This window comes from Mustela erminea, chromosome 10 (assembly GCF_009829155.1).
Source record: "Mustela erminea isolate mMusErm1 chromosome 10, mMusErm1.Pri, whole genome shotgun sequence".
NCBI lineage: Eukaryota > Metazoa > Chordata > Mammalia > Carnivora > Mustelidae > Mustela > Mustela erminea.
In genome coordinates, this window is record NC_045623.1 from 18,583,372 (window position 1) to 18,609,959 (window position 26,588).

General features: G+C 37.9%; 1 protein-coding gene across 8 annotated transcripts in view; it reads right to left on the reverse strand.

The window, feature by feature from the left end:
- Positions 1-26,588, reverse strand: part of NTNG1 (netrin G1) — a 341,042-nt gene that overhangs the window by 150,246 nt on the left and 164,208 nt on the right. The gene's annotated exons all lie outside the window — the stretch shown is intronic.

A 26,588-nucleotide genomic window follows, 5' to 3' on the forward strand; every position in this document is an offset into this window, starting at 1 on the left:
ACAATTCTTTAAAAAGTCATTTTTCAAGCAAACCTTTAGAATTAGCAATGAACCGTAGATACCTATGCCCTGTTTGGGCAACAATACCCCCATACAACATTCAGCTTCTTTTTGGTTTGCCTCAAATCCATCATACTTAACCAGGCCCCTGCTTCATAAAGCCTGTTCTTAAAGCATTTACTTTGTTCACCACAAATCATTAAAATGTGGTATACTATGGGCTCTGGGGCTTGGTCCAAACATCTGCCATCCTTTTAGCTAGAGGCAAGGGGATTGCATAGGAAAGACTTGGGGCAGGAGCATGCTCCAAGTTATGAGGACAGGAAAATCCAGTACTTAATGAGAAATATGCGTCACAGCCACTTAATGTGTTACTCTATGCCGGCCCAGAGTCCGCTGTCCAGGGATGTTAGCTGTTACTATTACTTCCCCCTGACAAAGGCTGTCTCTTTCACCCTCCACTCAAACAAGAAGCTGGAAATAAATCTTGAATCACAACAAGTTATAACACCACTTATGCTACACTTAATGGCTGCTTTCAGTTTTCATCAGATGATTCCACGGCAAACAGCTGGCTCCCTGATTCTTGTTTATTTTGTGTTTAAGAAAATAAATGGTATCATTTGGAGTCAACTATTCAGGCATTTCTCCCTAATCCTCTACTGGGTAATTATAAGCATGGATGGGTGAAAGAATCGACCCTCTGACATTGTCCTTAGGCTTTCTCTTGTAATTACAATTAGACTTTTTTTTTTTCTTTTTCATGAACTGAGAGCTTTTCATCATACCTGCAGGATGCATGAGCTGGGTCTCAAATAATGAATTTACACTTTAGACCTCGACGCTCAGTTACCAGCTGACTCCCATGAAATGTGAGATGAACACTGGAGAATTGCTTTGGCCTCTCTAGAGGCAATTTCTATGTCAGCTAATACTTTCACTCTTTTTTTCCCCATTAGTGCAACTGAATCCTAAAGCTGGCAACAGGTTTGGGGGACTTAAGTATAATTGAGATGGGGTAGGAGAAAGGAGAGAAGGTACATTATTTGAGGAACAGAACTGTTTTAAAAATACATTCAAGGCGTCAGTGATAATGGAAATGTTTCTGTACTTCTCTCTCGAATTTCAATTCCCTATTCCTGAACCCAGCGTCTGTGGCACTATTTATAGTATCCCCTTCAAAACAAGCCAAGGGGGGAAAATAAGTTTCTGTTCCAGGTGGAATATATCACCAAATTTATTATTATTTAAGCTCTCTTAAGCATACCAGAGAGCCAAATGCAAAGCTCTGAAAACTGGCAAAGGCTTTTTATGGAGGGCTATAAATATTGTGGAATCTGTCAAGATTTATAAATTCTAAATATATGTAAATGCACATTTTACTGGAAGGGGTCAGATTTGCACAAATCACACCTTCAGTTGAAATTTACTGAAAAAATATGGTCACTTCAAAATCGACCAGCATGTAGCCATCTGCACAATCATTAACTTGGATGCTACCACCTTCCTCCTGACAAAAGCATCTTCATCTGAGGTCAAGGGCATCAAAACACAGGAAATCAGCTCTGCAGGATACACCAGGGTGAGTTATTAGACATTTGTATTAAGTTATGTTGGAAGATGGCATTTCTTGGACTTCACCATCGATGTGCAGATTTTCTCAAAGGGGGATAGGGTACAGAGACCGAGAGGGAGACATAGCAGGCTGATTCTGGGTATGGGTGGATCCTAGCAAACCCATATATGGTTTTATGTCTTAGGAAATAGACTTGAGGATATCTACCTAAAAAGCATTCGTTGTTACATTTGGTAAAATGTGTTGACAATAACTATCGTTATTTAGAACTTATGGGTCAGACCATTTATATACATTATCCCAGGTAATCCTTTCTTCTGCTACTTTACAGAAGAGAAAACTGAGGCATAGAGAAGTGTTCTATGAGTTGCCCACGTTCACATAAAAAGGTGAGGAAGGGACTGAGCCAAGACCCATGTGTCCTGCCCCTGTCCTGACCTTTTTCAGTTCTCAAGTCAATGGTGTTACTTGTGATGGAACCCGGTCTTAGAAACCAGATTGGTAGTAGAAAGGAAGAGTCTAAGAGTTTTAGAGTCCAAATGAACATTATCATACATTTGAGATATCCTGAAGTTATGAATCTTCCTTAGCTTCATGTAATACCTAGTTTCAGAACCTTTAATTGACCATAGAGCTCCTTTTCGCTTTAGTAACCCCTCTTTCTATGCCCTAGAAGTGGTGCTGTGAAGAACATCCTTTGAGATACTCTGCTTTGTATTACTCTTTGTATTACGTGTGGATGCCAGATAGCACTGCACAACTCAAAGTTTTAGCCCTATAATGAAGACATGGCCATACAAAGCACTCCTCTGCTTTTGTTCCCCAAGGACACCCTTCCACTGGGGCTCAGCAGGACAGCCAGCTCAGGATAAATGCTTCCATTTACATCAAATTGTCAGCCATCAAAATGCTTGCCAGGACAAGGAGACAATTTTATTGCTTTGCTCTGATTTTGTGCTTTAGGCACCTGAAAAATGAGAAAAAAGTTTCATGCATGCAATAATTATTTATTGATTGCCAACTATACTACTATATTTAAGGCCCTTGTCTTGACTTTCAAGATGCAGTCCTAAACAAATCCCAGTCTTGGCTTTCAGCAGAACTTCCATTTTAGTTGGGGGAGATGCACTAAAGAAACAAATACATTGTGTCCCATAATGCTACTGGGAGGTAATCGCTCTGGAGAAAAATAAAACCAATTAAAGGGGAGAATGGTGTTGGAGGAGAGATACTGACTGTAATATTATATTGGGAGGTCAGAGAAAGTCTCTCTTGGATAATGTGACATTTGAGCAGATTAAGAACAATTCCCAGTTTACACCGGAGATGATCAGAGTTTGACCAGAATGACAGTTTTGTCCTTCATCTGACTCTACTCTTAGTGATAATTTCAGCAGCATAGCAATTTATTGAAATGGATGAGTAAACAAATCATTTCTAATGAGAATCTATACCAAATGGCTGGAGATTCCCCCTGTCCCCGCCCCCAAAATCAATTGAACCATTTTTATTTCATAGCCCTCGTACTCTTGTAGAAGAGTCATGATTTGATGATCATTAACATAACTTACTGAGAGATGATGATACTGAGAGAAAATTAGTAGGGAGAAAAAAAAAAAAAAAGATTTCATTTTGGTCCCCTAAGAAAAAAGCCTGCATTTGTAGTAAGAGATTGAGAAAAAAAGAGAAAGCTGAAGATCGAGCTGAAAACCTTACTGTTCTAAAAAAGAAAGCTGGAGGAGAGATTACATGCTAAAATATTTTGTGTAAATATTTCATATGGGTGTGATCTGTAATACTGTTGTTACAGAGAATCATCAATATGAAAACAATTGCTGTTAAAAGGATTAGATTAATTAAATTTTCAACAACTTCAACCCCACCCTAATCCTCCCTAATACCATTAACAATGAAATTTCTATAAGAAAAATAACTTTCCCCTACTTGTGAAAGCAAAGAACTCTTCTTGAAGCTAAATCTAACAGATTCAGGCATTAGCAAGTGTAAGTAATTATTTTGTGGCCTGCAGGCAGCTTTAAATAGATCTTAATTTAAGTCCTACAAGCAACAGTCCTTAACTGATTGTCTATGGACAAAGCAGAAAATATTTATGACTGCGCTGATAATATTTACACCATTAAGAGATGCCTAAATAATTAAACAGATATTGCTGCTAAATGTTTTTATAACAATTAGAAGATGAAGATTGTGATGCTTAATTTCATTAAAAAACAATGTTAATATTTTACCTCTGGGAGAACTGAAGTTAGTTATTAATTAGCACTTTGTAATCAACGTGGAATGTTATTCTTCCTTAATGTGGTTTCAGAACTTAAAAGGATAAATAAAAATTTGAGATGTATTTTTATGGTGTCTATTGATAGAATTACCTTCCTTCTGGCAAGAGATACTTTGACAAGCATAACCTTTCAACCGAGATCTGCTAGACTTTTCAGAGTTAAAAAAGAAAGCCCTACATAAGCAGTACTAATATAAAACTTGTGGTTCCTACCATTTGGAACTTCCCCTTCCAAGCTTTTTACCTTATTGGCAGACTATTGGGAATGACAGTTGGAAATTCTCCTAAGAGGTCTGCCACTGAACTGTATGTTACATGTCAAGCAGGCATGTACTTACAAGTCGTGGTGAGAAGCATTTGCGTTAACACTTACAGTGATCATGAAAAACAGTGAGGTGGCGCTGCCTCACACCCATTTGCATCTGGCGCGTCCTTGCTTGTTTGATCACTAAGTGACATTTAAAAAAAAAAGATACATAAGGTAAAGGGAGCAGAAACAGTATCCTGGGATAGCTTTCCCAACCTGTTTCCACTGTGACTTTGCAATAGGTATCACTGTCTTTGCCAGTGCAAGGCTATAAAAGGGTAAAGGAACGGGCAGTATAGTCTACTGCTCATCTCTCGATAGATGAACCACGGGCACTGTGTTTTAACTGCTGCGCTAGGCTATCATCTTGAGGACTGAGGAGATGGTTTCCTTTTCTTCTCTTTCATTGGTCTAATTTTTGGTGATTAGGAACCCCTGCTCCCAATCCCTTTTTGGAACTGGGTTCTTGCCTGGCTATAAGACAGGAAGTCCCTCCTTTTATGACTCCTCTGAAGGCTCTCAGACTATTCTGAGTCTAAGAGCTGAATCTCATCACTGAGGCTGAGGTGCCCCTTCTAGGTCTTACAGCTTTGTTGCTGGCGATAGAAGGAACACGAGAAATCAGGACCATAGGTATGTATAATTCAAGATGGTGGATACCTTCTCCAGAAATCTGAAAGGTAATTGTCAGCACCTCCAGTACTGACAGTCCTTGATGACACACAGCTATGGGGATAAACTCTTCCTGTTCTCAGGTAAATCCACAAGGCAGCATGTTTCCAGTTGTTCGTTATCTCTTTGTACATCAAGGGCAGTAAACTTTACCAATCGCAGTGCAATCTCACTTATAACCCGCCCCATTAATTGGCATGTTGGGTCCCAGTGTGGGGTATACACACAATAACAATATAGCCTTGAATATTATGGGACTGTCCCAACTTTAGATATTCTGAAAGTGCTGCGACAAATGTACCTTTATATTTGCCAGAGCATGAGGGCCAAATTTTGCTTCGGGAAATATGGCCACTCTAAGCATAATAGAGGATAAAGAGTTTTGTTTTTGTAACTCCTGAGCTAAAAACCAACAGTTCTGTTTTCTAATGGAGCCCCTTGTTCATCGCAAAGATTTCTTTCTGGCATAGACACAGACTTAAGGCCTCATTGAAGCTGGTGCTTGTTTCAGTCTGCTCCCTGAGGATACTAACACCATGTGGACTTTTTTACTCAGGAATAAAGACGGGAGGGCTTAACCTTTCTGCAACAAGAATACTATAGGCCATATTGCAGATTATGGGCCGTAATAGACACCTGTCTGGATTCCCACAAAGGATTATGGTCAGGATTCTCAGAATGGTGAAGGCTACACAGATCAAGATGACCAAGTTTCTAAGAAGGAACCAAATACATTCTCAGGCCATAGGAGCCACAAAAACGGATTCCTATATAGCAGGCCAAATCATTACTTTGCATGGACTGGAAAAGAAATAAATAGTAATGGCATCAAGTTAGATAGTGAATGTCTGCAGAAAAACACTACAGTGAGGTGACACGTTTATAACAGGTAGGGAAATTGCTTTTTAAAATCTTCTGTCTTAAAAAAAATTACTTAAAAATCTTTGGTACTGTGTTTTGCCTTTTGATAAACTTGAAACAGACACTTAGATGTTGGTAACACAAAGCTGAAGTGGGACGGTCAGCATTTTAAGTTAAAGTAACTTAAGGGGAGTTAAAATATCACGAAGATGGGATTGTTCTGAGTCTGACATTATCATGTACTGTGAGAATTGGTTTGAACATTTTGGATCCTGAAAGTTCTGACTTGATTCTCAATAACTGGTTCCTTCCTCTTTCAAACGGGAAAACAAGTCCAAGAACCACTTGAAGTCCATTTTCTGAATGCCTCCAGCTTTTCTGTAGGAGAGTTTAGGAAGACCAAAGCATCTTCTGTTGAAGTGATCACTTAACCGTGAGAGGTATGAAGAGAACTTCCTAATGTGGCACTATTCAAAAATGACTGGTTTCTGGTAAGTCTATTCTGATTTCTCATACACCTTATTTCTTTCAAACTCCTCCCTTCCACATTCATTAGCTGTTTAGCGGTTGCCTACCATGTTAAAAACATTGTGAAGAACATGGAAATTCTACAAGAAAAGGTTTGCAATTTGCTAATGGAGACTAGATCTATCTGGCAACAATCACATGATCCTCCAATTGGTGACATGCTCCTAGAGAGAGCACTGCGTGTTCTTGAGGATAAATAGAGTCACCAACAACACAGTGTGACTTCCTGGAGTGTCTGTTTCACCCCTTGCTACAAAATTAATCATATATTAAAAAAATTTTATGGAATAAAATGCAAAAAGTATCTGCAAGCATTTTTTAGGAAAACACGCAAAAACATTTCACGCTTCGGGCAAATTTGGAGGTATGTGTCAAAACCACTGAACAAGAAAAGGAGTGGGGATCCGGGGGACAGCTCAGCTCAGTGACAATTTATTCCATTCCACTACCTTTCCTGAATATGATACTTCATCCAAACCACCTTGGAGAGGTTGCAGCAAAAACTAGCTTTACCAACACTGAGAATCGTGATTTAAACCATCCCAGCGTCAAATTCCAGCCTGAAAATATTTGCTGCACTCCACCTCTATGACAATCTGGGTGGCGTGCCCCATATACTAAAATATCCATATGAAAAGAAAATTTGCCATCCTCCTTCTACCAAGTTGTAATATATAGTATGTACTGTTGTAGTTATATAAATGTTAAAGTGCATGAGAAATACCTGGTGAGTCCTGTCTCCACCCATCAGGACTGCCACTTTAATAGACTGGGCCGGACCCAGGAGCCTAATTTGACAATTATCCTGGATTAATCTGATGCAGATAGCCTCTGGACCACATTTGCTAAACACTGTTGTAACGTTTCTAAGAGCCATGGCTCTGGGTTAGGTCTGCTTAGGTTTGAATTCCAGCTCTACCACTTAGCTATTATGTAATTTTGGACAAGTGAATTGACTTTTTAGAGCCTTGATTTCTTCTTCTTTAAATTCAATATAATAATATGTACCTCATGATATTAACTTGAGAAAAAAATCACATAATGTATTTTAAGTGTTTAGCATCTCCTTGGCATGCACTCAGCGCTCAGTGATTAGTAGTTAGTACTAGAAATGCCCCTCCTTCTGTATTTATTAATTCTGAGAATGACATCAAATTCTTCCATGTCCTAAGCAGGAAACATGGAATGATCTTTTTTTCTTCTTTTTCCTCAACCGGTTTACTGGCCAAGTAAGTTGTCTAGATACAACCCATCACCACAGCTGTGTTCACACTGCCAATGTTTTCAGTTTTTTAATGTTTTAAATATTAAAAAAAATATTTTTCTCCTGAATTACTGTAACATCTTCTTAAATGAACTCTTTCCATTTTATACTACCCTTTGCAATCTATTCTTTTTATAGCTTCTGCCGTGGACTTTCTAAAATCCAAATCTGACTGTATCATGCACCCTTCTTAAGTCTTTTTAATGGGTTTCACATCACCTTGAGGAATACAAATTCCTTAGCCTAGCTTGTAAGCTCCTTCAAGGTCTGGTCTCTGTACTTTTTTCTTTTTACTCACTCATATTCACACTTTGTAAATCAATCACACCAACCCATGCATATTTATATGTACCATACAGTGGACCATATGCATTATCATGCAATTCATCATATTAAATTTCAATTGTTTAGTTTTCCCTGAACCAGAGTTCTGTGAGGAGAAGAACCACCACATAATAAGGATGTAACAAAAATTTATGAATATAAGAAAAATAAAGAAAGCAGGAATACAGGAGAAAATAGGTTAAATTAAGTAGGTTTGACAGAATGGAGTAAGATGGGAGGGAAGTGCCCATAGGCTGGTGATTGGGGGGTCAAACAGATCACCAAGCTCAAAGAACCATCTGGCATCCATGAATTGGTATAATGTCACATACTGGGTAAATCAAAATAAAACCAAACAAAAACCAAGAAGTCCAACTCCCAGCACGACTGCCTGTATGTGTATGGGGACTTCTGGTGAGGTTGGAGGACATAGACAAATGGCATGACTACAATTATGTCCCAATCCTTTCCTGGTGTTCATTTTATCCTATTTTTCTCCATCAGCCACAGCTGATGGCTTTAGGCTGAAGATCTCTTTTCCTCATCCTACCTTAGCTCACTTCTCCAACCCACAGCATCCTTCTGAGTTTATAGTTGTAGCTGAACATCAAGGGTTTGATTTGTTCTCGGGCAATTATGGAGAATGAAATAAAAATGGAGGGAAGAAGCCATGAATGGAGAGGTTATAATTTTTACAATGCCTGGTCATAGAAGTGCCTTATGGTACAAACCCTTGGAAAAATGTAAGATGTGGTGAGTGGAAATGGGTGAAGAACAAGTCTGTTGGGAAAGAAGGAAGTGGTGTCCATTTATTGTGCTGCAGCTTAAGTGGCTTTCCTACTCACAGAGGTCCTAAAAAATCCTACCTAGTTCCAGAGGCTGATTCATTAGGAAGCTAATGAAGCTTACGCCTCAGAGCCACATGGTGCTTCTTAGGCCCGCTCCCTAATTTTGTGTTTGAAGTTTTGCCATTTCTCTTTTTAAAAGAGGACCCCCAGAACTGTATACACTCCAGACTCATAAAACTTGGTCATGGTCTGGGCCATAAGTAGTGTTATTTGGGGTTCACTGAACTAAAACAACTCTTTTTCTTCCTTTCTATTTCTTCTTTTCAACTGATTTCCTTCCTTTTTCTCCCCTCAGATGTTCTTTTCTCAGCATTTCCAACCTTGAAATAAAGTTTTTCTAAATTTTCTTATCCAAGTTCACACCTGAGGGGGTGTGTGTGAGTGTATATGTATAATAACATACTAATATTTATTATATTGATAACAACTCTTGGGTATTATCAACAATAAATATAATCTTCATTTATTTGTAATGTGGAAGTGACTGTTAGCCTCCCAGAGCCAAAATAAATTAAATGACAAAAACAACAAGCAGCCAAGCATTATGCATGTGCCAAGCATTATGCTAGATCTTATAGATTAGTTTATAATAAGGTTGATTCTTATCAGCTATAATGTAGAGGCAAGATAAAATTGAGAGGGATGTATCAGTTTGAAAATAAGACAATGTATTTTAGGGGGCTATTTTATGTAGGTTATATAGGAACGAAATAGCAGCTAATAATATTCTAATATGAAGATAATACATGTAAAAATGTGTTGTTAAAAAGAAGTACAAAAGCCAGAAAGTCATGATGAAGAATTAGAGCAGACAGAGTTTCAGTTTTCAAAGATGTCTCAGATTTGCATTGGTGAGGGAGACATTCTGTTTTTGGTATGGAGAAGGGATCAATAATCATTGAACAACTTTCATGTTTAAGAATTGTCAGACAGGCTTTATCATTGTCCTCTCATTTAATCCTCATCATTACCTATAAGGCAGGTGGTATTCTAATTCTACAGATGAGGAAACTGAAGTCCAGAAATGTCATGGAATCTATTCAAGATAAATCATGTAAGTTTGTCTATAAAGATGAAAACAAACCTAATGTTTGGGAGGCTGCAAGGTGGTAGGAGAGAAATTTAAATATACAAGGTGAAGTTGATTTTAGAGAGCGCTAAAAACTGAGTGGGAGATTTTGTGTTTGATTAACTGGAGAAGAAAAATTCATTGGTGGTCTTTAGAGCAAGTGACCCATACACAGTTTGCTTTCTTCATTAGTTTTCTAGATTCTCTTCTAGAGAAAACAAAAGGTTCAAGTTGAGTGCAATATTAGGAGTTATCTCAATCAAGTCATGAAGAAGAATAAAAAAACAAGAGTTAGAATTCTCAGAGCATGTACGCAAATAATTCCAGACACACCTTACTTTTCTTTGTATCCAACACAATTCCTGGCATGCAGTAGATAGTCAATATAGGAGGAGCATATAAATGAATGTTTATATGTTATAAGCTGTTTCTGTAACTAGCTTTTCTGTTTAACAAAATAAGAACATTCTCAAAATCAAAGAAGCAATTATGTATTTTCTAATTTAACTATCTGCTGTATGACCCACTTGTGGGACATCAGGTAAAAAGAAAGCATGATCTTTCATTTTTCTTTTTATTTAGAGGAGTATTGCCCAAATCTCCCACACTAGTTCAGATCTCACTTACAGGTCAAGAGATTCAATGTGGAGCTGGAAAGGGTCTAGAATTGACTTATGGCCTGGTGAGTTTATTTCCATTAAAGTCTAGGATAGGGACAGAGACATCTTCAGAAAGAGTGGAATGTCACAACAACTGCAGTGCGGGATATAATGAAAGTGCTATAGACTGGAGGTAAGGAAGGAAGCTAGGAGAAAGCTTTAATAATGTCTGTGTGAAAACAAGGAGTTGGATTAAACTGAACAGAAAGGTAATAGAAGAGTCAGTAGGAATTAGATTGATTGGAGGTGCAGAAAAAAGGAAAAGAAAGAATCAGTGGTGACACCACGTTTAATGCCTGCACAGAGTAAAAATGGTGGTGATAATGTTTTTGACTAAAGCTAGTAATAAGATTGGGACTCTTTTATTGCCTCATCCCTGCAAAGTTCCATTTGCAAAATGTTATTGTGACTTCCAATGTTACTGAAAATCAAGAAAATGTCACAGAGATGCTATTTATAGTGTATAACAAAATATTTTAAAGTCCTCCATCCTCACCTCTCTCTAAATATTCCACATGCATACTTACTGATCTCCAAATCTTTCCTACCTAACTTCAAGCTCCCATCAACATGGCCCCAAACCTGGTCTGCATAGGCTTCCTCAATCTCTCTCTGTTTTTCCTTCTTATCCTTTTTATCTTCTTTTAGTTGTTGCCACTTCATTACACATCCAGCTAGTCTCCTAGGTATTACTGTGGTTTATAAAACGAAAACCCAAGACCCTAGAGGGCAAAATAGAACACTCAGGAGCCAGTGCAACAAGCTGTGAATATTACTGTGGAGCTAAGTGGATCCAACTGTATTTCAACAAGATGCTAGAGCTGGACATTGCAACCTGAGGAATGAACAAGCTATGTTATCCTCCCTAAAGTAGCCTACAAAAGAGTAGAAGGTAAAGTTCAAATTCCAAATGGAAGGAACTTGAGAGGAAGAGTGAACAGGGCTAAGTGTTAGGAAGTAGAAAGAACCCAGTAAAAATAGGAGCAATAACTTAAAGATAAGCCTTGTTAGCTGTAAACTACTAATGCATGAGGGTATTAGTGCTGGGCAAAGAATCGTCATTTTCAAGCCTGGATAAGCAGAACAAGTAATTACTCTTGGTAAACAGCATCAGCCTCTCTTGTAGTGAAGACAAGCACGTGTAATAAGAATAATAAGGGTGGGGCACCTGGGTGGTTCAGTCGATTAAGCAGGTGACTATGGTGCAGGTCCTGATCTCAGGGTCCTGGGATCCAGCCCCTCTGTGCTCTGCGGGGAGTCTGCAGACTCATGCACATGCTCTCTCTCTCTCAAATAAATAAATGGAATTTTTAAACAAAATGAGGGTATACTTTCACAGCATTTTTTGGAGGACTAAATAAGCTAATATGTAAAAAGAGCTTAAGATGGTACTTGGCCTATGGTAAAACTTCAGTACATGTCAGCAATTACTATTATCATCATCATTGCCATCACTATCACTGCTATTCTCATCTATGACCCTTACAACTTGTCATCCCATAAAAGTCTCCTTTTCAGGGTCCATTGTGCCACCAGATAATTTATCACTGAGTTCTTTGAAGTGAGCTAGTAAATTGGAAGTGTGAAAATTATTTACTATGTAACTGCACAAGGTCCCAAGGTGCCCTTTGTAACAAATAAATAAAACATCCCCAGATGGCTTTTATTGAACACTCTTCCTCTCAGGATCAAATCTGTTGTAGTAGCTATGGTCAATGTAGACTAAACCCAGAATCCTACCATCCTGACAGCCAACTCAGAATTCAGTGTAATTAAAACCCAGATGGGAAGAGGACAAGCCTGAGACTGAATCCACACTCTTGAATTTATAAGCAGCATCAACTTGGGGAAATTATTAAACTTTTCTGAGCCTATTTGCTCAAGTATACATTAGAGACTACATCTTACTCCCAGGTAAAGATTAAAGTATCCAACACATTAAATACACACACACACACCATAGAAACTGAAATAAAGCTGGCAATAGAGATTCATTTTCTTCCACTTCCACCCACTCTCTTCTTTTTAGTGGTTCACATCTATGTTTTCCAATATGATAGCCATGAACCCCATGTTCTTATTAAGTATTTGAAATGTAGCCAGTAGGTAGTCCAAAATGAGATGTGATGGATTTCAAAGACTGTACAAAAAGAAAAGGATATAAATATTTTATTAATAACTTCATAGTGATACATGTTAAAATGATAATTATTTTGAATATATTAGGTTAGATAAAGCATATTATTAAGATCACTTTACCTGTTTCTTTTTACCTTCATTAAGGTTAAAATTAGCTGTATGGATACATTATGTATCTATCAGACAATACTGGTTTGAATAACCAACAGATGTGATGAAGGAAACAGACCTTTTGCAAGTGAGTGCTCACACAGGTACTTCCTACTTTCATAGCCTAGTCATTTGAAATGACTTTTCAAAAAGTCATTTCAAAAATTTGAAAAAAAATTCAAATTCGTTTCAAAAAGTCATTTGAAGTGACTTTTCTCATTGATGCCAATAGGCATTTGAGGTCTCTTTTGGGCAGGCACCCAGGAAGGAAAATAAGCACCTCTCCAAAATAATTTGATAATGATGATGATGATGATGATGATAATTATGAAGCATGAGTATGAAAGGGAATGGAAAGCACAGGCAGACCAGCTGGTGAAAACAAAGACTCAAATGAGAAACAGAGTAATAAGGATAATTTGAAAAATTTTCTGAACCTTGTGTTTTTCATGTTTGGGAAGAACAAAGAGAGATCAGCCATAAGGACCAAAAAGATCTTTAAAAATTACTTGAAAAAGAATCTGATACCAAAAAATCAAACTGCAACAAGAATGTCTTTGTGTGCCTCCATAAAGGTAATCAAAAATTTTTCAACTCCAATATCAATAAGTTATTCCAGAACTCAGGCTTATAAGATGGAATTTTCTGGAGGAACCTCTTCTGGACCTACCACATAGGCTATGATCAACTCTGCTAGAAGAAGGAAGAGTCCACGTATTTGTCCATAAATGTGAAAATACCATTTAGTTAGAGCTGTTTTTATGGGAGCTTACAACCCATATTTGAGTTAATAAATATAAGTCAGGGCTCTCTAGATATTTGAATGTGTGCACAAGGAGAGAAGTAAAAATTTTATCTGACCTCCAAGAAAATGAAAAGGCAATTCAATATCCTAGAGAATAAAAAAAAAAGAAACTTTAAAATGCCAGAAAGAAAGAAAAAAAAAGTGTGATCAATAGTGGCAGATACTCACAAGAAGATAAGGAGCAAGAAAAATCTTTTGATTTGCCCTGAAAAACCAAGCCTGTTAGTGACCTTGGAAATACTTGTTATGATGGAGTATTGAGGCAGAGCCATTTTACTAGGAAGTGTGGAATGCTAAAAACCAAAAGGAGGGCAGGGGGTTCAAAGCACTCATTGGAGAAATCTGAAAATGAAAGCAAGCAAAATAAGATAGCTTAAATGGAGAAGAGAATTATGTAATGCACTTTTGAGAATGATCAGTGTTTGTTGACAGCATGCAAAGAAATGAAATGGAACAGAAAAGAAGGGTTAAGTGTGAAAGTGAGTTGCTAGTATCTACACTGTAATTTTAGAAACAAAGGAGGTATTTTCAATGCAAAAAAATGTATTTATTGGCTAAATCTTTTCAGTTAGTAGCCAGGATGCTCTACAACTAAAAGTATTGGATGAATGTCTTCTTTGTTTCTCACTTTCTAATTTCATTAATCTGCTGTGGTTAACTCTCACTAACAGGAACCAATATGAGGATTGATTTTAAGCAATTTCAGATCTTCCTCAATATTAGTTCAGGACCATATCAGAGGAAAATTTACTTGTCCTGAATGGATTGCACTGGTCTACTCAAGTGATTTCAGACCTGGGAAGTCAGAAGATATTGAATTTTAAATATTAGATTATTTTATATTGGACTTTGGATCTAATATTAGATATTAAAGTGTAAAATCACATTGTCCTTATTGCTAGCCTTCTTTTTTATCTTGCTGCAGGATCAGTATTCTTTTAGTACGGTATTTGATGGCTCATGAGCCTACAGGGTAAGGGAAAATATTTACACAACTTAGTGAATGGTGGACAGTATAAGATTTAAAATAAATGTTGCCAAGCTTTAAATGCATTAATTTATTAATATCTGATAGCCAAATCATATTTTACAATTGCAGCAAAAGAAATATCAAACAAAATGAAACAAATGCCAAGCTAACCTAAAGAAATGATGACTGTTTGTGAGTCATTTGTAGTGTTGCCTTCAAAAAGAAATATTCTGGCAAGAGAGAAAGCATCTCTAAAATCTGGTATGTTGACACTATAAAAAAGGGGAGTTAGAAAAAAAATGGATAAGATAATTTGAGGATTAGAGGAGTCAAAATGGTGGAGGAGTAGCAGGCTGAGATGACATCAGGTCGCAGGAGTTCAGTTAGATAGTTATTAAACCATTGAGAACACCTACAAACCCAACAGGAGATCGAAGAGAAGAAGAGTAGCAATTCTAGAATCAGAAAATCGACCACTTTCTGAAAGGTAGGACAAGCGGAGAAGTGAATCTGAAGCCACGGGAAGATAGACCATGGGGGGAGGGGCTGGCTCCCGGCAAGCGGTGGACCAAAGGAGCACAAAATCAGAACTTTTAGAAGTCTGCTCCACTGAGGGACATGCCTGCAGAGGTTAACTGAGGGTGGAGACTTCGCGGGGACAGTATGGTCTCAGGTCCTGCGGGGTCACAGAAGGATCAGGGGTGTCTGAGTGTAGCAGAGCTCTCACATAGTAGAGCAGGGAAGCTGGCTAGAGAGACAAAGCCAAGGAGTGAGCTCTCAGCTCAGGGTTACCTTAAACTGTGATCTGTAGCACAGTCGGACCGCTGTTCTTTGAACAGGGACCTCACAAGTGGCAAGTCCAGGGAGACTCACCTTCCTCCTCTGGAGGCAGGAATCTGCTGGGTTTGGACACTCCAAGTGGGGCTGCGTGCCAGATACAGAAATGCTTGGTCACAGGCTGGATGAGCTTGGAGTGCAGCCAGAGACCAGGGAGATGGGATTGGTTGAGCGCTTTTCTACAGGGGTGCACTGAGGAGTGGGGCCCCAAGTTCGCTGATCCTCTGGGCTAGAGATTGGGAGGCTGCCATTTTCATTCCCTTCCTCCAGAGTTCTACGGAAAGCATTTAGGGAACAAAAGCTTCCGAGAGCAAACCCAAGCATATTACTTAGCCAGGCCCCTGGCAAGGGTGGTGTAATTCCACCTTGGGCAAAGACATTTGAGAATCACTACAACATGCCCCTCCCCCAGAAGATCAGCAAGAACATCCAGCCAAACCAAGCTCACTGATCAAGGAGAACAGCGGAATTCCAGAGGAGGGGAAAGCAAAGCATAGAAGCATCCTCCCCATGATTCTTTAGTCTTGCAAAGTTAATTAAATTTTTTTAATTTTATTTTTTTTCTTATTTTAATTTTTTAACTTTACTCTTTCTTCTTTAAAAAGAAAACCTCTATCCTCTAAAATTTTTTTAACTAGTTTATCTTAACAATACCTTTCTTTAAAAAAATAGTTTTAAACCTTCATTATTATAATCATATTTTGTCCTTTGTTGTATGCAACCTCGTTTTTTGTATACATATAGGGTTTTTTTCCTCCTAAAAAATTCTGGGATATATCTTCTTCTAATAGATCAAAATATACCTTAAATCTAGCAAAGGGCTTTTTTCTAGTCTCCAACCTGAGCAAATCCTCTTCACTTTCTTTTTCTTTCTTTTCCCAACCAACTTATCAACTCCTTTTTCTTGAATGTTTAAAAAATTTTCATCTTTACAGTCATATTCCATCCCTTCATCATACTTACCCTTATTTTTGTATATATATAAGTTTTTCTTTAAAATTTTGGGAGGTAGTTTCTTCCACAAGACCAAAACACAACCAAAACCAAGTGGGTGGCTCTGTTCTATTAACCAGTTGAATATACATATTTTTAACTTTAAAAAAAATTTTCTTTTGAACTTCTTTATACCCCCTTTCTTCTCTCCCCAATTTGGGGGTCTCCTCTGATTTGGTTAATGCACATTTTTCTGGGGTCTTTCCCACCCTTTTGGTATTTAATTCTCTCGATCATATATACTTACCTGGATAAAATGACAAGGTGGAAAAACTCACCACAAACAAAAGAACAAGAGGCAGTACCAAAGGCTAGGGACCTAATCAATACAGACACTGGTAATATGTCAGATCTAGAGTTCAGGGTGATGATTCTCTAGGTGTTAGCCAAGCTCAAAAAAAAGCATGGAAGATACTAGAGAATCCCTTTCTGGAGAAATAAAAGCCCTTTCTAGAGAAATAAAAGAACTAAAATCTAACCAGGATGGAATAAAAAAAGCTATTAATGAGGTACAATAAAAAATGGAGGCTCTTACTGCTAGGGTAAATGAGGCAGAAGAGAGAATTAGTGATATAGAAGACCAAGTGACAAAGAATAAAAAAGCAAAAGAGAGACAAACAACTACTGGCCCATGAGGGGAGAATTCAAGAGATAAGTGATACCATAAGACGAAACAATATTAGAATAACTGGGATCTCAGAAGAAGAAGAAAGAGAGACAGGGGGCAGAAGGTATATTGGAGCCAATTATGGTAGAGAATTTCCCTAATATGGCAAAGGGAACAAGCATCAAAGTCCAGGAGGCACAGAGAACCCCCCTCAAAATCAATAAGAATAGGTCCACACCCCGTCATCTACAGTAAAACTTCCAAATATTACTGAAAAAGAGAAAATCCTAAAAGCAGTTTGGGACAAGAAGTCTGTAACATAGAATGGTAAAAATATTAGATTGGCACGAGACTTATCCACAGAGACCTGGGAGGCCAGAAAGAAGTGGCATGATCTATTAAAAGCACTAAATGAGAAAAATATGCAGCCAAGAATACTCTATCCAGCTAGGCTGTCATTGAAAATAGAAGGAGAGATTAAAACAACAACAACAGCAACAACAACAGTGGGTTAAGCCTCTGACTTCAACTCAGGTCATTATCTCAGGGTCCTGGGATCAAGCCCCACATTGGGTTCTCTGCTCAGCAGGGAGCCTGCTTCCCCTCTCTCTCTGCCTGCCTCTCTGCCTGCTTGTAATCTCTGTCAAATAAATAAATAAAATCTTAAAAAAAAAAAAAAACTTCTAGGACAAACAAAAACTGAAAAAACTTGCAAACACCAAACAAGCCCTACAGGAAATATTGCAAGGGGTCTTCTAAGCAAAGAGAGAGCCCAAAAGTTGTAGATGAGAAAGGAACAGAGACAATATACAGTAACAGTCACCCTACAGGCAATGCAATGGCACTAAATTCATATCTCTCAATAGTTACCCTGAATGTTAATGGGCCAAATGCCCCATTCAAAAGGCACAGGGTATCAGAATGGATAAAAAAACAAAACCCATCAATATGCTGTCTACAAGAAATTCATTTTAGACCTGAAGACACCTCCAGATTTAAAGTGAGGGGGTGGAAAACAATTTACCATGCTAATGGACATGAAAAGAAAGCTGGGGTGGCAATCCTTATATCAGATCAATTAGATTTTAAGCCAAAGACTGTAATAAGAGATGAGAAAGGACACTATATCATACTCAAAGGGTCTGTCCAACAAGAAGAGCTAACAATTTTAAATATCTATGCTCCTAATATGGGAGCAGCCAACTATATAAACCAATTAATAACAAAATCAAAGAAACATATCAACAATAATACAATAATAGTAAGGGACTTTGATGCCCCTCTCACTGAAATGGACAGATCATACAAGCAAGAGATCAATAAGGAAATAAAGACCTTAAATGACACACTGGACCAGATGGACATCACATATTTATTCAGAACATTCCAACCCAAAACTACAGAATACACATTCTTCTCTAGTGCACATGGAACATTCTACAGAATAGATCACATCCTGGGTGTCAACCAGTACCAAAAGATTAGGATCATTCCCTGCATATTTCCAGACCACAATGTTCTGAAGCTAGAACTCAATCACAAGAGGAAATTTGGAAAGAACTCAAAGACATGGAGGCTAAAGAGCATTGTACTAAAGAATGAATGGGTCAACCAGGAAATTAAAGAAGAATTGAAAAAATTCATGGAAACAAATGATAATGAAAACAAAACTGTTCAAAATTTGTGGGACACAGCAAAGGCAGCCCTGAGAGGAAAGTATATTTCTATACAACCCTTTCTCAAGAAACAAGGTCTCAAGTACACAACCTAACACTAAACCTAAAGGAGCTGGAGAAAGAACAGCAAAGAAAGCCTAAACCTAGCAGGAGAAGAGAAATAATAGAGATCAGAGCAGAAATCAATAAAATAGAAATAAAAAAAAAAACCCAGTAGAACAAATCAACAAAATTAGGAGCTGGATCTTTCAAAAGAACTAATAAGGTTGATAAACTCCTGGTCAGACTTACCAAAAAGGACCTAAAAAAAATAAAATCATGAATGAAAGAGGAGAGATCATAACCAACAAAAAAGAAATACAAACAATTATAAGAATATATTTTGAACAACTCTATGCAAGCAAATTTGACAATCTGGAAGAAATGGATGCATTCCTAGAGAACTATAAACTACCAAAACTCAACCAGGAAGAAATAGAAAACTTGAATCAGTATGGAAACCATAAACAGTAAGGAGACTGAAGCAGTCATCAAAAATCTCCCAACAAACAAGAGGCCAGGGCCAGATGGCTTCCCAGGGGAATTCTACCAAGCATTTAAAGAAGAATTAATTCCTATTCTCCTTAAACTGTTCCAAAAAATAGAAATGGAAGGAAAACTTCCAAACTCATTCTATGAGGCCAGCATCACCTTGGTCCCAAAACCAGACAAAGACCCCATTAAAAAAGACAATTATAGGCCAATATCCTTGATGAACACAGATGTGAAAATTCTCACCAAAATGTGAGCCAATGGGATCCAACAGTATATTAAAAGGATTATTCACCACAACCTAGTAGGATTTATTCCAGGACTGCAAGGTTGGTTCAACATCTGCAAATCAAACAATGTGATACAGTAAATTAATAAAAGAGAGAACAAGAACCATATGACACTCTCAATATATGCTGAAAAAGCATTTGACAAAGTACAGCATCCTTTCTTGATCAAAACTCTTCACAGTGTAGGGATAGAGAGTACATACCTCAATATCACCAAAGCCATCTATGAAAAACCCACAGCGATTTTCATTCTCAATGGAGAAAAACTGAAAGCTTTCCTGCTAAGGTCAGGAACACAGCAGGGATGTCCATTATCACCACCACTATTCAACATAATACTAGAATTCCTAGCCTCAGCAATCAGACAACAAAGAGAAATTAAAGGCATCCAAATCAACAAAGAAGTCAAACTACGACTCTTTGTAGATGATATGATACTTTATGTGGAAAACCCAAAAGACTCCACTGCAAAACAGCTAGAACTCATATGGGAATTCAGTAAAGTGTCAGGATATAAAATCAATGCACAGAAATCAGTTGCATTTCTACATACCAACAACAAGACAGAAGAAAGAGAAATTAAGAAGTTAACTCCATTTACAAATTCACCAAAAACCATTATACCTAGGAATAAACCTAACCAAAGAGGCAAAGAATCTATACTTAGAAAACTATAAAGTACTCATGAAAGAAATTGAGGATGACACAAAGAAATGGAAAACTGTTCCATGCTCATGGATTGGAAGAACAAATATTGTGAAAATGTCTATGCTACCTAGATCAATCTACACTTTTAATGCAATCCCTATCAAAGTACCATCCATTTTTTTTTTCAAAGAAATGGAACAAATAATCCTAAAATTTATATGGAACAAGAAAAGATCTGGAATAGCCAGAGGTATGTTGAAAAAGAAAGCCAGAGTTTGTGGCATCACAATTCCAGACTTTAAGCTCTATTACAAAGCTGTCCTCATCAAGACAGTATGGTACTGGCACAAAAACAGACACCTAGATCAATGGAACATAATAGAGAGCCCAGAAATAGTCCCTCAACTCTATGGTCAACTAATCTTTGACAAAGCAGGAAATAATGTCTAATGGAAAAAAGACAGTCTCTTCAACAAATGGTATTGGGAAAATTGGACAGCCACATGGAGAAAAATGAAACTGGACCATTTCCTTACACCACACATGAAAATAGACTCAAATGGATGAAGGACCTCGATGTGAGAAAGGACTCTATCAAAATCCTTGAGGAGCAAACAGGCAGCAACCGCTTCAACCTCAGCCACAGCAGCTCCTTCCTAGGAACATCACCAAAGGCAAGGGAAGCAAGGGCAAAAATGAACTACTAGGATTTCATCAAGATCAAAAGCTTTTGCACAGCAAAGGAAACAGTTAACAAAACCAAAAGACAACTGACAGAATGGGAGAAGATATTTGCAAACAACCTATCAGTAAAGGGCTAGTATCCAAAATCTATAAAGAACTTATCAAACTCAACACCCAAAGAATAAATAATCCAATCAAGAAATGGGCAGATGACATGAACAGACATTTTGCAAAGAAGAAATCCAGATGGCCAACAGACACATGAAAAAGTGCTCTGCATCACTCAACATTAGGGAAATACAAATCAAAACCACAATGAGATACCACCTCACACCAGTCAGAATGGCTAAAATTAACAAGTCAGGAAATGACAGATGCTGGCGAGGATGCGAAGAAAGGGGAACACTCCTATACTGTTGATGGGAATGCAAGCTGGTGCAACCACTCTGAAAAACAGCATGGCAGTTCCAGGGCACCTGGATGGCTCAGTGGGTTAAGCCTCTGCCTTTAGCTCGGGTCATGGTCTCAGGGTCCTGGGATTAAGCCCCACATTGGGCTCTCTGCTCAGCAGGGAGCCTGCTTCCCCTTCTTTCTTTGCCTACTTCTGATCTCTCTCTCTCTGTCAAATAAATAAAATCTTTAAAAAAGAAACCAAAAACCCAGCATGGAGGTTCCTCAAAAAGTTGAAAGTAGAGCTACACCATGACCCAGCAAACGCACTGCTGGGTCTTTACCCTAAAGATACAAATGTAGTGATCTGAAGAGGTATGTATACCCAAATGTTTATAGCAGCAAAGTCCACAATAGCCAAACTATGGAAAGAACCTAGATGTCCATCAACAGATGAATGGATAAAGAAGAGGTGGTATATATATACAATGGAATACTATGTAGCCATCAAAAGAAATGAAATTTTGCCATTTGCAACGACATGAATGGAACTAGAGGGTATTATGCTTAATGAAGTAAGTCAATCAGAGAAAGACAACTATTATATGATCTCCCTGATATTAGATAGGGGAGATGCAATGTTGGGGGGTTGGGGGTAGTAAAGGAATACATGAACAAGATGCGATCGAGAGGGAGACAAACTATAAGAGACTCTTTTTTTTTTTTTTAAAGGTTTTATTTATTTGTCAGAGACAGTGAGCGAGAGCAAGCACAGGCAGACAGAGTGGAAGGCAGAGTCAGAGGGAGAAGCAGGCTCCCTGCGGAGCAAGGAGCCCGATGTGGGACTCGATCCCAGGACGCTGGGATCATGATCGGAACCGAAGGCAGCTGCTTAACCAACTGAGCCACCCAGGCGTCCCAAGAGACTCTTAATCTCACAAAACAAACTGAGGGTTTCGGGGGGAGAGAGGGAGGGAGAGAGTGGTGGGGTTATGGACATTGGGGAGGGTATGTGCTATGGTGAGTGCCTTGAAGTGTGTAATCCTGATGATTCACAGATCTGTACCTCTGGGGCTAAGAACACATTATATGTTAATAAAAAATAAAAAATTTAAAAAAAGATAATTATGAGGATCAAAAGTTTAAGACCAAAATGGGCCAACACTACTTTTCAACTGCACTATTATGACAAATATTAAGAATAATAACTATTAAGAAATACTACAAAATATTGAAAGCAAAAAGAAAGAAAATTTGCAATTTTAGACTTCCAAATGGAACACTAACTTCTGATATTCATTGAACTGCAGAAAAAGTCCACCTTTCTTCAGAAAAAAACCTAATGCAATTGTTTAAGACAATAACAGTAATAAAAGAATATTTATTGTGAACCTATTATGTGCCAGGACCATTTCAAGTACTCTATGTACTCTAAGTACTCTATTTCAAGTACTCTATGTTTATTGAAAGCCATTTGATTCTCAAAAGAAATAAACCAAATCTTTGAAAAATAAACTGTTATTCTGATTTTGCTGATGAGGGAACTGGGACTTTAGTGGCCTGCCAAGGATACAGGGCTAGTCGCGCAGAATGTAGATAGACCCAATTTAAGTCGTGGTTTTTTGTTTGATTTTTAGTTTTTATTTAAATTTTTGTTAGTTAACATATAGTGCAATATTGGTTTCAGGGGTAGAATTTAGTGATTCATCCCCTACATACAACACCCAGTGCTCATCATGGCAAGTGCCCTCCTTAACACCTGTCACCCATCAAGTCTATCCCCCAACCCAGCTCCCCTTCAGCAACCCTCCGTTTGTCATTTTGTTTTGTTTTGTTTTTAATGACCAAAATACTGGTACTCTATAGTAGGTTCCAGAATGGAACCTAACTTACATTTTACCTCTTTTGAATACCTTATACTCATATCCCCTGTACATAAAATATTTTTCTTGAAATGGTCAAGTTAGGAATCACCTGGTTATCATTAATGGAGTACCAAGTGGGGGCTGGGTCCTAGCAATAAGTAGGTTATCAAAATACGTGTTCCTATGCATATCATCAAGACAAAGCAGGAGAAGTGAATTTGAGGTTTCAAATTGTGGAGTAGATCACCCTTAAATCCCTTTAACTAACACCAAGATTCTGGAAACTGGAAATGAAGCTAGGCTGGCAAGTTTTGTGGAAAGCCAAGAGAGACTAGTTGCACGGAGGTGGCAAAGAGCAGAGGTCAAAACCCAAGAAGGGCTTATTCAAAAGGATATTAGCTTCTGGGGGTGAAGGGGAAAACATGGTCCTAGGAAAGAAGGAGAGAGTCAGTGAGATAAAATGTTTGTAATTCAAAGAGGATGGGAATTGATGACCAGGCTCTTTTAGAGTTTATGTGGAAACCCTACTGAAAGAACTGGCAAACAGCAGGCAAAGATGATCTTCAAGAAAGTTGAATAGAAGGGGGTTTCACAAAGGAATCTTGTTGGAATATTAGCCCTAGGATAGGTGCTCTCCCTTGTAAGGACTCGCAAGAAGTCATCCATATTAAAGATGACAAGTCACATGGCAAGGAAACCTGTCTAATTTTTACCTACCATTTCCCAAACTTACTTGACAATTTAACCATGTTTCCTACTCATGAAAATGACATTGAGCTGGTGTTGCATTGAATAGACTTTGGGAAATGCTGAAATGGGTACAATTTAGAAGAGGGCACAAAGTGGCCCATTAGGGCAGTTAAGGAAATTACTATAACATCTATTTCAAATTGTGTTATTTCATCTTTTACATTTTTTTTCTTTTAAGATTTTATTTGTTTGTTAGAAAGAGCACAAGCAGGAAGAGTAAGTAGCATGCAGAGGCAGAAAGAGAAGCAGGCTCCCGGCTGAGCAAGGACCCCAACTTGGGACTCCATCCCAGGACCCTGGGATCATGACCTGAGCAGAAGGCAGTGGTTTAACCCACTGAGACACACAGTTGACCCATCCTTAACAATTTCTTATTTTGATATGTTTCATCATGTACAAAATACATTAGTGCAGTAAAACATGTATTCCACTTTTATACAAATGAATGTATATCTATTAGGGGCACATGTTCCCTACTTTTTACTGATGAGGTACATATCAGATGAGTTTAGAGACAAGCAGGAGAGGAATGAGACCACTTTTTAGATGGACATTCCCTACCCAGAACACAACCATCCTCCATGCAGACTAGGAGGCTGATCTTTATTTTTCTTCTACTTGTATTTCTTTTGGTGTTTGTCTAGGATGGATTCCAGCCTCCAAGATTACCATTGTCAGCCACCAAAAGCTGTTAATAATAAATGGCAATAACAACTTAAATGATACCTTCAAAGATAAGAGTTTTTGACCGAGGGGTAGAGTAAATAAGAAAATAAATAATAATAATAATAAATAATAAATAAAAAATAAATAATAATAATAAATAAATAAGAAAATAAATCCAAACATTACATGGCATTTTATTGTTATTTCACTTTTTAAAAGAAAAAAGAGACCAAGGATAGGTCTTCCGAGTAGAAAAATCACATTACTTCTCTTTTTTCTAATATTGATAACCATTTGGGGCCGAATGTAAATTTTTTTAATTTTTTAAAATATTTTATTTATTTATTTGATACAGAGAGAGAGAATACAAGTAGGCAGAGCGGCAGGCAGAGGGAGAGGGAAAAGCAGACTCTCCGCTGAGCCGGGAGTCGGACGCGGGGCTCGATTCTAGGACCTGGGATCATGACCTGAGCCAAAGGCAGTTGCTTAACCGACTGAGCCATTCAGGCACCCCATTAATATAGGACTTTAATAAGCAAAAAAAAAAAAAAATTAAGTACTTATCTCAAAATGCCCCCAGCCTTTCAGCAGAAAAAGTGAAAAAGAAAAGAAAATCCAGGCTCTCAGCTCAGTGGAGTGTCTGCTTCTCCCTCTCCCTCTGTGCTCTCTCTCTCTTTCTCTCAAATAAATAAATAAATAAATAAATAAATAAATAAATAAATAAGACTTAAAAAAAAATCCATTAAGTTACTGTAGTTATTTGGACTTGCAAAAATCCCTTTCTCCCCAAAGCCTTTAAAATTCCCTCAGTAAATTTGATAACATACATTTTAAAAATACAATCTGGAGTCTCAAGAATATTATGAAATATCCAACTGTAACTAGTTACTAAATCTTAGCATTTTAATATTGATCCACCTTCAGGGTACCAACAAAATATGAAAGTAGAATATAAGAATCTGTTAATTTTTGAGACACAAATATAACCCCCAATTTAAAAAGAAGGGAGGAGCACTTGTTTCATCCAGAGCCCTTAAAAAAAAAAAAAAAGAAAGAAAAAGAAAAACAAAACAAAACAAGAAAAAACTACCAGCGCACCTGTGTAGCACTGTTAGTTAAGCAGCAACTCTTGGTTTCTCCTCAGGTCATGATCTCAGTGTCGTCCTAAGATCAAGCCCTCTGTCTCAGGTTCTGTGCTCAGTTGGGGGGGTCTGTTTGGGATTCTCTCTCTCCCTTTGCCCCTCCCACTCATGCTCTCTCTTTCCCTCTCTGAAATAAAAAATAAATCTTAAAAAAGAAAAAACGTGCCAATATAATTCTGAATATCACAAAATAGATGTTACTACTGTTTTTTACTTAAAAAAATACTTAGGAGTTTATAATGTCACAGGTTACATTTTCAAGTAAATGGCCATCTGAATTATAACATTCGTTTAGATTCAAGGTCACAGATCCAAAGCCAATAAGGGCCAGGCAGGCAGAGTAAACCCATGGAGTGTACTGGATGCGAAAGGAATTGAGTGTTGGGGTCTCAGTGAACTGGGGAACAGGAGCAACTGCCAGTCAGGTCTCGCCGATGGTTCCCATTTAAGAATTCAGATCTGGCTCTGTCCCCAGGTCCAGATTTTGGGTGATCTCTTCCTAGTTACATTTGGCAGAGTTTTTAAAAGAAACATTGCATGTGACAATGCAACCACATGCATAGGCCGAATTGAAACGCCAGCTGCCAGGGTGTAACCTCTGCTGTGGAAACATGCTTCCTTTCGGCGATTAGTAACTGTATCTAATTATCTTTGGGAAACCAAAGACCATTGGCTTTGGACGCAGCTATAGTTAAGTATGCATTCTTACTTTGCCATACAATAGTTCTGGAACTTGATACAAGTTACCTATTGTCTTCAAGATGTCATTTCTCTGGCTGTTACATAAGAAATTGCTAATGAAACCCTGTGGTGATGAGTGACATAAAGGGCCTGGATTTCCCTTAAAATCCACTACCCTCCTTTTGCTTTATTTCCTGCCAATATTGGCAGTAATGGGAAGTGTGTGTGTGTGTGTGTGTGTGTGTGTGTGTGTGTGTATAAGGATCTGAATATTCACAATGTTGTTCTTTGTGGTTGTTAAGGCCATGTAAGGCAAAAAGAATGTAGACTAAGAATGGACTATAATCTATCACTAGC